This window comes from Ictidomys tridecemlineatus, chromosome 11, assembly GCF_052094955.1.
Source record: "Ictidomys tridecemlineatus isolate mIctTri1 chromosome 11, mIctTri1.hap1, whole genome shotgun sequence".
Classification (NCBI taxonomy): domain Eukaryota; kingdom Metazoa; phylum Chordata; class Mammalia; order Rodentia; family Sciuridae; genus Ictidomys; species Ictidomys tridecemlineatus.
In genome coordinates this window covers 53,572,536-53,583,442 of record NC_135487.1, presented here as the reverse complement: position 1 = coordinate 53,583,442, position 10,907 = coordinate 53,572,536, and the positions used below count along the sequence as shown (strand labels likewise).

The 10,907-nt window shown below is 36.3% G+C and overlaps 1 non-coding gene across 1 annotated transcript; it reads left to right on the top strand.

The window, feature by feature from the left end:
• The first annotated feature begins 1,616 nt into the window (after positions 1-1,616).
• Trnav-cac (transfer RNA valine (anticodon CAC)) lies at positions 1,617-1,689 on the top strand. The gene has a single exon. It is a non-coding gene; the product is annotated as a tRNA-Val (tRNA).
• Positions 1,690-10,907: the final 9,218 nt, after the last annotated feature.

The following is a 10,907-nucleotide window of genomic DNA, read 5'->3' as shown; positions in this document are numbered from 1 at the left end:
CAGGCTCCAAGCCCTTATTTTTAGGTAGTTAATTATCCATCTTCTACAGACACATAGACAAATATGAACCCAAAACAGAAAAGCAGAAAAGAAGAAATAAAGGTGTTCCCGTCTCCCTGGAGCCTTATGGGGAAAGCGGCTAATGGTCAATTTTTCTTCATTTGTTCAGTCAATAAACATTATTACAAATATTTTAAGTACTTTTATTTTTTTATATTCTTTAAGTGTGTCATTACATGGTCACTGTAAGCTATATATGAGGGCAGATCTACAACTATTTTTCTAGCATCTAATATAATGCCTAGCACATAATGCCTCAGGAGACAGCAAGTAAATATTTGTTGGATTGAAGTAAGGGAATTGCAAGTCTAGAGGACACATTTACCAAACTAGAGATGAAAAAGAAAAAGTAAGGAGAAATGGTTGTTGTTAAACTTAATAGTGGGTGAGAGTCTGTAAATTAAAAGGAGAGCAAGAATACCCTAAGGTACTTTATAATCAGTGTGGTCTATCTGATTAATGCTGCTAGTTAGAATTTGGGTCTTCTGGAAAAAAAAAAAACCGAATGAACCATCTCCAGAGACTTTGCATTTAATATTTATATTGACTTCTTAACTTAGCATCCTCAAAGAGGCTGAAAATGATCCTTGGAATATGCAGAGTGATAGAAGGATGGGGTGAGAGCACGCCCCCCACTCTCCCAGGCCCAGATAAATCAACATAGACTAAGTTAAATTTAGGTAGTTTTCTAAAGGGTAGAGGGAATGCTCCAGAATGTTTAGAAAGGAAATAAAATGCTTTCCATCTCTTCCTCCACTAGACTCTAGGAGAGATTTTAAAACATAAATTTGCTATTATAAGGAATAAAAACCATTTAAGTAAGGGTAGAGGTTTAAAAAGAGAGAGAGAGAAGTCTCAAAACTCCATGGCTTGCATAAGATAGGATTTATTGTGTCTCTCTCATGATAGTTTGTAGGTGGGCAGACTAAGCAAACTTACACCTCTGCTCAAAAACCTAGTAGAGTTAGAATCCTTCTACCCTGTTGTTCCTTTCAAGGCAGTACTTCTCCAAAGTATGTTCAAATAGCCAGAGGATTGCTGAAATGCAGCTTTTGATACTGTAGGTCTGGAATTGACCCAAGATTCTGCATTTCCTAAGAGTTTCCAGGCAATGCTGATGCTGGTAGACAACACTCTACAGCTACGGCACTATAATCATCTGCATGGTCCAAGATGAATGGATGGCATGTTTGTATTCCATTTTCAGGAAGAGGAAAGAGGACAAATTCAGGACAAGAAGTTTCCTTTAAGCAGATAATGTAGGAACAATATATGCATCTTCTGCTCACAACAATCAAAGACTTAGTAAGATGACCACATCTGGTTTCAAGGGTACTGACAACTGTCCTTAACTTCTAGCCAGGCAGCCAGGTTACCATAAAGAGGGGGAAAGCATTGTTACCCTCAGAAAGAGTGTGTAGTCTGCAGTACAAAGACAGGGAGCTGAGAGCTTATAATTAAACAATATAAATAAAATGGACACCAAGAAGGAGAGGCATGGGCCAGATACTGCTTGAAACCTATGAAAATAAATTTAGCAAAAAGTAGTTGAGGCTGGGGATATAGCTCAGTTGGTAGAGCGCATGCCTCACATGCACAAGGCCCTGGGTTCAATCCCCAGCACCACCAAAAAAAATCAAGGGTCATTGATAGCATTCCATTTTCAGTTTTCAGTGCCCAGCCTGTCCTCTGTGACTTGCTCTTAGAGGCTGCTGATATGAAAGGTAACTAGGAGTGACTCTGAGACTATGGTAGAGACACTGAGTTGACTCTGACATCTGCCTATGGTTTGAGAAAAATAAATGTAAACAGAAATGAAGAACAGAACTAAGCTTTTATGAAAGACAGGAGGCCAAATCCTAAGATAATCCAAGCACAAATCAGGAACTTCTGGACATAGTTAACATGAATTTATATCCCTATGCCTCAGAGTTTATCCAGGATAGATTTCAAATTTTATCCATTTATAAGTACATCAGAAATGAAATTCATTGTTCAGCCCCTTGGGTATGACACATTTTCTCAGAGTGTTCAGTAAGAAATTTTAGGCGCTTCCAGTGAAGAAAATTGCATGACATTTTCTAGTTTCTCCACCCCATTTGAACATTCAGCATCCTCTCTTTTAAACAAGATTTCTTTGTATTTCATCTAGTTAGAATGATCATACTTCTGAAACTGAAAGGGGCATTATTAACAATCAAGGTGCATGTAAATCCAGGTAAAAGCCAGGACTGCCCCAGTGACCTGGAATGTATGACTTTAAGTCCAGGTGTTACCTATCTCATATTCTTTCTCTTTCATTTTACCTGCCAATTTTCAGGCAGAAGTAAGAAACATTAATCATTGTACTAGTGAAGCTAGTTGTAATGAATAACCAGTTGTAATGAATAACCAGTATCAGATTACCTGCAATAATAAGAGATTTTGCAGGTATTGTAGTTAATAAAAGTAGTGCACAATTATAACCAGGGAGGTAGGACTAGGATTCGTAGCTCAGTGGTAGAGCACTTGCCTAACATGCATGAGGCCCTGGGTTTAATCTCCAGAATAAAATAAAATAGAATAGAATAAGATAAAATAAAATAACTAGGGAACTGTACAATCAGTCACTATTGACCCTAGTCCTACTTTCAAAAATAGAATGCTCGGGGCTGGGGATGTGGCTCAAGCGGTAGCGTGCTTGCCTTGCATGCGTGTGGCCCGGGTTCGATCCTCAGCACCACATACAAACAAAGATGTTGTGTCTACTGAGAACTAACTAACTAACTAAATAAATAAAATCTTTAAAAAAAATAGAATGCTCAACAGGTTAGAGCTCAACATCATTCAAGATACAGGATAAACTTCACTTTCCCCACCTCTCCATATACCTCTCTTGGGTAGAGAAATCTTGCCAGGTCTTCTCAAGGCACTTGGCTTTTCATACATTAAACTCACCCAATCACTAATAATTAAAGATTGGTTAGCTCATTAAAAATGTGAACTTCAGATAGACTTTCTGTAGGGAAAAAAAAAACTGTTAGAGGACCATTTCCTCTGACTTACAGCATGTCATTAATACTGCTAAGATAATCCAAGCATAAATCAGGAACTTCTGGACATGACTGTAGCATGCAATAAAACTTAATAGACATTTTTCTAGTAAAGTGAACTTGGTCTATTCTACATATGTTTTTTGCTTTAAATGAAGCAAGTATGTAATTGATTGGATTGAGTACTCTAATATGACCAAAACACTGATTAAATCATTTGATTACTTCTTCATAGTAGATCTGTTACCACAAGAGAGGAAAGGGGTTATGTGATAGGCAGAGAAAAATACAAATACTGCTTTGGACAAGTGGTAGAAGCTGACAGATGGTATAGGATTTGTGGAAAATACCTCAATAGTATTGCAGTTTAAGCAGGAGCTGCCCTCCAAGAGGACAGTAGGGTGTGTCTGGAGAGGAATGTTATGCGGAAGATGTTAACGCAGGACCACACAGCTTAGAGCTTAATTTTTAAAGGCATTATGTAAGAAGGTGAGGAAAAAACCCCAATACTGTCCCAAACCATAGAGCCTCTATAGGAGGCATAAATATGGTAATGCATAAAATAGCACAAAATGAGGAATAAGGGGTGAGGGGTCAGGGTCATGCATTTCTGTATATGACTTCTTGAATACTGCACATCAGGGAGAAAAATTTTCAATGTGGGTCTTAGCTTGTTTCACTAGGGTGAGACACAGTTTTTAAGAAAATTAAAAGGAATCAAATAAGATGAATTTCTCATTTCAGTAAACTATAAAGCATATCTTGAGATTGCAGTTTTGTTGCATAGACTTCCTGCTTTAAATGTGCCACCACCTAGAAAAGTGAGAGGTGAAAGGAAGTTTCTTTAGATAAGCCAGGGATTGGAGTTTTTGTTTCTCTTTTCCTCCTTCAAATGCTAACATAGCCTAAAAGTCTAACCTTTCCTCTGTCTCTACAATACAGAAGCCAAGCTTAGAAGTAGATGGGAAAAGAACTCCTACCAGAATTTTTTTTCCCAGTGCTGAAGATTGAACACAGGGCCTCTCATGTGCTCATCAAGACCTCTACCTAGTCAGACCACTGAACTACACCCCCAGCCCTACTTTCTGTATTTTTTTACAAGCTAAATAACCTATTACCCTTATTCAACTTGCTCATTTCTACACCCAGTGATTTATCTTAGTCATATTGCCTTTTATGGACAGTAACTGGGATATAAAAAGGAGCACAAATAGTTAACCAACTTGAATCAGAGACAGATCTGGAACTCAGCTACTAGGGAAGGATCAAGAGCTTCCCATGGCAAAGGCTAAGTAGTTATTCACCAAATTTATTTGTACTCTCCCCAAAGCATTTTCCAGTCTAATTTGCAACTAAATGTGATCATGCTTCAGATAATAGAATATGAATCAAAGTGATATGTGCTGATTGTAGAACTACCCAATAATTTCCCATTCCCTTGTGATACATCTTTGATTTCTTGTCTGCTTCCTTGGCTTCCTGACAGTAAGCATGGTGACCTGGGAAGCCACAGGTTGAAGATGGCAGAGTCTGCACCTGTATATCTTCACTTGGAAGAGAGCCACCTGTCAATCAGAAATAGCTGTTTTGGAATTTGTATTAGTGAAGAACAAACATATTTTATTAAGCCATAAATCTCCTACAACACCTAGCTCTCACTATCAGATTCATATATACATGAAGAAAGACTATGGAAATTAGAGCTGAAAGGACCTGAGAAATCACCAAATGCAACTATCAATATTCAGAAAGGTAGCCCAGAGGGATGGGATGATTCTTAAAGGCTACACACTGAGATAGAGATTGGTCTAGTGATAGAACACATATGCTATTTATTAGTTAGGATTAACTAAAGCAGCACTGAGCCAAAAAGTAATTTATTAGCTTACTTGACTGAAAAATTTATGAGTAGGGCTGGATCACAAGGCTCAGACTACATCATTAGGATTTGGCCTTGCTCATTCTCCCTGCTGCTTTTTCCCCTGGGCAGGCTTCTATTCTTGAGCAGGTTCTTCACTTCTAATAGCAAAATTTCTGCTGGCAGATCCAAGACAACTCCAATAGAATTGTTTCTCTTTACCAGCACTTTAAATAAAAATCCTAAAACAAGTGTTTCTGATTGACGGGGCTTCAGCCAAGTGCTCACCTTTGAATTAATTGCTGTGGCTACCACCCTAGTGGTCTTACTTACTGGGTGGCAACAACCCCCATCTTTGTCATAAGATCCAGGAAAGCCAGAGGGCAGATCCTTATCTCACTTACCTAGCTGTGCCATCTCTCTATCATAAGAGCATTGACCATGATTTTATCCATTGGGTTTCTGCAATGTGCCAGGCTCTGTGCAAGATGCTATGTGGATAAAAAGATGAATTGGACATGAGCCATTCACTCAAAGAACACTCAGTTCTGTGGGTTTAATAAAACATATACACAGGCCGGGCACAGTGGTGCATGCATGTAATTCCAGTGGCTCAAGAGGTGGATGCAGGAAGATCGAGATTTCAAAGCCAGCCTCAGCAATTTATCAAGACACTAAGCTACTCAGTGAGACCCTGTCTATGTGGTTCAGTGGTCTAGTGCCCCTGAGTTCAATCCCCAATATCTCCCCGCCAAATGTGCACAAATAAATACCTGGTGACCAAGCAACCATAGGAGCAAGCTGTCAATCATAACTAAAATATGCTTAGAGTTTCTTGTGATTTCCTACTATGGAACCGTGTGTTTGTTTAAATACAAAGAAAAGCAGTTCCATGTAAAAGGAAAATTTCTACTGCAAATAAAGTTCCAGTTTATCAAAAGTAGTTTCAAATAGCAAGTGTTTTTATCTCTCATATAACTTTATTTTATTTTATTTATTTATTTGGTATTAGGGATTGAGCCCAGGGGCACTCAACCACTGAGTCACATCCCCAGCTCATTTTTATTTTTTATTTTAACACAGGGGTTGCTGAGTCCGGCTTTGAACTTGTGATCCTCCTGCCTCTCCTCCCAAGCCACTGGGTTTAAAAGTGTGTGCCACTATGCCCAGCTTTATAATATTCTAACAATATGGGACAATAAGGCAGTGACACAGTATTAAAGTCCAAATTCCCTCCATCTCTAGCCTTCCTCATGACTGAAAGTAGATACCAATACATCTCTTCAGTAAGCATTTCAGCAAGCAGAAAGGGAGAAAATTTCAAGAAAAAACTTTTTATTCTAAAGGCACAAACCAAAAATTACATACATCACCTCTGCTCATAACCCACTGACTACAAGGAACACTGGGGACTATCTTTTGCGGCTAGGAATTCTAGTAAAGGATAAAAAGAATGGATGCTAGGGAACTGCTAACAACCATGCCACCCATAGAAATTATTTAATCTGTTAGTGGATGATTAGGGAGAACATGTAGGCACTATTAATACACTTATCATAAGAAACTGAGGCTCAGAGAGGCATGGTTTATCTTAGGACACACAGCAAGTAATTAAGAGAGGCATAAATCTGTATCAATTGACTTCAGATGTTTCTATCACTCTGTGTTGCCTTTCATATAAATTTATAAATTTTCATATAAATTTGTAATATTTTTTTACAAAAAATGTTAAAAGGTAGAAATAGATGATAAAGCTAATAAAAATGTTAAAGTAGTCATGCTACTTAACACAAAATAATATACAATCATAGAATTTTAAATACCATAAAAGCGGTTAAAAGTAAACTTTTTACTCTCCCTAGGAGTAACTATCACTATCCTAATGATTTTTGTTTATTTTATTTTTTGTGGTGCTAGGGATTGAACCCATGCCCTGTGCATGTGAGGCAAGCACTCTACTGAGCTATATCTCCAGCCCCTGTGTTTCTTCTTTTTCTTAATATTTATTTTTTTGGTTGTAACTGAACACAATATCTTTATTTTATTTATTTATTTATATGTGGTGCCGAGGATCAAACCCAGGGGAGTACTCTACCGCTGAGCCACAATCCCAGCCCCTTGTGTTTATTCTTGTATATCTTCTTATGAAGATTTTCAATAGTTCTTTTGACAATTCCAAAATTGATGTGGTCTCTTGTGATATTTTTTGGTAGGACTAAGAGAAAAGGAAAGGCAAGTTGATCTGGAGAACCATTCCCAATCACTGAAGACTGAAGATTCTTTGGTGAGGACACTTTGGGGCCACCTGGAGCCAAGCACCAGAGAAGAGGTGGACCACAAAACCAGGGTAGGCTACATGGCACCAATTTCTCCCTCCCTCTCCACAGACCAACCCTGATGCCCAAGCTGATAATATCTGTAGTGACCCTGACTCATTTCTTCACAAAAGACTGGCTTCCACAGTCATGTTTGCTAGCTAAAAGCCATTACAGGTGGGGCATGGGGAAAGGAGGAGCATAAGTCTTCTACATGATTTCCTAATCATTCAGAAGTTCTCTGTTGTCTTTGGCATGTTGAAAGACAGTAGCACTGTCTTCAAGACTCAGTCCCACCACTTCCTGTGCCTATGCTGTGTCACTTAGCCTTCAGCACTTAAATTTCTTCATAGTGACTGGGATGATTAATCTCAGAGTCAAGAAAATCAGTGGGACACTGTGTATGAACACTACTGCTGCTCTAAGCCTTTGAGCAAGAGAAAATTCAAGGCTCTGCTATCAGTGCACCAGACTACTTAAATGACGCCTAAATTAAAAAAAGAATAAACAAAATTATACACCATGGATGTTAGCATTAACAAAGCCACAAATTTTGATTTATGAAAAGATTTTGAGAATTGGGGAAAGACAATAAGAAATCGTAGAATAAAACTTACCATTCATTATTCTTTATGGACTTAGCAATCTATGGGCTTTAAATTGGAAATGTCCTATGGATATATATATATATTTTTTGCATTAGCAAAAGGATTCTTCTCAACAAATACACATGAATTTTCTGGCATTGTTCTTGATCTCAGATTCAGTTCAAAGGCAATATAGCCTTTTTTTCTGTTTTTGTTATGACTTCAATTATTCTGTTTTTAATTCTGAACTTTATATGAAAAGTCTTTAGGCCCTTAGTATGTTGGAAAGAAGAGTAACAAATTGAGAACATCTGATAGTCAGTGGGACTCACTAACAGCGTAGCTAATGGTCAAAGTCTGGCATCTCTTCTGATAGATAGTTATACTGATGCTAAGAGGAAACTTTTTATTAACAACAAAAAAATCAAATTAAAAGCCAATTCATTCCTAATGAGAGTAGGGTGAACTTGAAACATTTTCATTTTGTTTTGGTGGAAAATTTCAAATCAAGGGTAAAAATATTTTTCAGCTCCCTCCCTCCAAATGTCATTCATGTACAAGTTTGCTAAATGGCATCAACTTGCACTTGAGTGTTGATACTGTTGTAAATGTGGATTTACTGGTTGGAGATGCCTTATAAAACAAACAAATAAATACATCAATTCCTCTCCTGCTCCCTTCTCTGGAAAAAAAACAAAAAACAAAAACGGACAAGTAAATCAGTGGGTGCCATTAACATTCTAACTTCTGTTGCTCACAATCACAGGTAGTATATCTGTCCCTCTTCTGGACATTCATTTTTAAGAAAGCATACAAACACATGAGTACATCTATTCCTTTCTATTCATTTGAAGATATCCCCAAATCTACATTGTCTGTTTAGACTTGAAAAGCTCTCTTGATTATGCACTTGAGTCCACAGTTTTTGAAGAAAGGTATTTGTGACATGGCATATTGGTTTTCTTTCTTGGCTTTTGAAACATAGTGATTAATAAAACTAAGATTCCTTAACTTCTTCAGACAGACATTAGAAATACTGTCCATTCTTGCCACTATAATTGTCCTTCTATTTATAAAACATAAAGAAAAGACAGTAAGAGAAAACCAGAAAACTCAGAAATTATTTTTTGTCATTTACTCATGTATAAACCAGATCCATAGACATAAAAACCAAAGTTCGAGAAAAACAAGAAATTCAGCAAATTCAATCATGTCTATCATGACTGAATCAAAGCAATTAAATGTTCAAGCTGCTATATCTTGAAAGCCTAGTCAGAGCTCAAATGTTTTAAGTATAAGGTTCAAATTATTCTAACCTATCAAGTTATTCTTCTACAATTAACTGAAATATTTATTCACGTTTACATCTTAGGTGTGAGGTTCTTAGTGATTAACTATTTTCTCTTGATTTCAATTTTTAACTTTTTGTATTATTTTTATAATGAGAAAAATGAATTAGATATTATAAAAGCATTCCTATAACTAGAGTGCTCATTTTGTGCAAAAATTTCGATTCCTTTGCTTTGCAAAGTTTCAAAGAAATGTGAAATGTAAGAATTAATGCTTATTTACTTTGCTATTGTCCTCTACTATTCAAAATACATTGGATCTTAGAATTTTTCATGGAATCTTTGTTGGCACAATACCCTAATTCTAAAGTCAGTATACTTTCATAAAGTTGCATTGAAACTGCCTCTGATGCAATGAATCCCAGACCAAATTATTCAACCTAGAAAGAGCCAGAAAAACTCTAATGGAAGCTAAAATTCATAATTTTCTTTAATTTTGTCTTATGAACTTTACTTCCATTTAAAGAAGACTGTAATGTCAAATTCTGATCAGAAAACAATTAGGCACATTAATTGAAACAAGGTAAGTTTCAAATTTTCAGATAGTAATGTAACCATTAATATAATTTGTTTCTTTTAATATTTAGCAACCAGAATAATTGTTTTTTGGTATTTGTTGTTGTTTGTTTATTTGTTTGTTTGTTTTTTGCTACTGGGATTGAACGTAGGGGCATTTTATTACTGAGCACATACATCCACAGTCCTTTTATTTTTTAATTTTGAGACAGGGTCTTGCTAAATTGTTGAGGGGGTTTCAAATTTGCAATCTTCCTGTCTCATCCTCCCAAGATGCTGGAATTACAGTGATGCACCACCATGGCTGGTTGCAATTAGGTAATTTCTAAAGAAGTTTAATGACTAACATTAGACAGAGGAACTCAGAGTGAATAAAAACCCCTTGAAGGAGATACTAACAGCCTTCTTAGGTTTAATTCTTGAAATCTATCAAAGAGACTCAAATGAAAATTTGCCTCCATGACAAAAGTTTTACTGTGAATTCTGAGTATGAGCAGTTTATCCACACCCAACACTAAACAGGGAACAGTTAAAACATGTTAGCTGTCAGGGAATTAACATTTCTTCCGTTGAATAGATTATTTCAAACTAGCCTTTTTCTAAATGTTTCATTCTTAGGAGAAAGCTTCTGTAGACTAACTCAACAAACACAACGTGTTTATGAATTTTTTCCCCAGGAATTTGAGATAGAAATTGCTTTTTTAAATTTAAGTAAAAATATTAGGCATGAATACAATGAAATCTTGAGTTTTTGAGTGTTGTTTATTTTAGAAATTAATTAATACCATTTACAAACAAGCAGCATAATCTAATGTTTAAGAATATTAATTCTGTGTCAGAATCCTGAAATCAAATATTAGCTTTAGAAATTACTAGTGGTAAACACTTGGGAAAGTGATCTAAATCATCTGAGACTCAATTACCTCATTGTAAATATGGCACTATTACACTGAGGTGTTAAAGGATTATATAAAATACAAAATTATAGTTTCTTATCCAAGACCTTAATACCAAATTCATTTTAAAATTTAGATAGCATGTTTACAAAAGAAATATGATGTCCACACAGTATATTACACAACACCCTGAAAACAGTGTGGGAAAGCATTTCAAAATCAATTACATTGTGTTAGTGAACTATTGCATCAATAATTGCTCACTACAAAATACTCTAAAACTCAGTAGTTTGG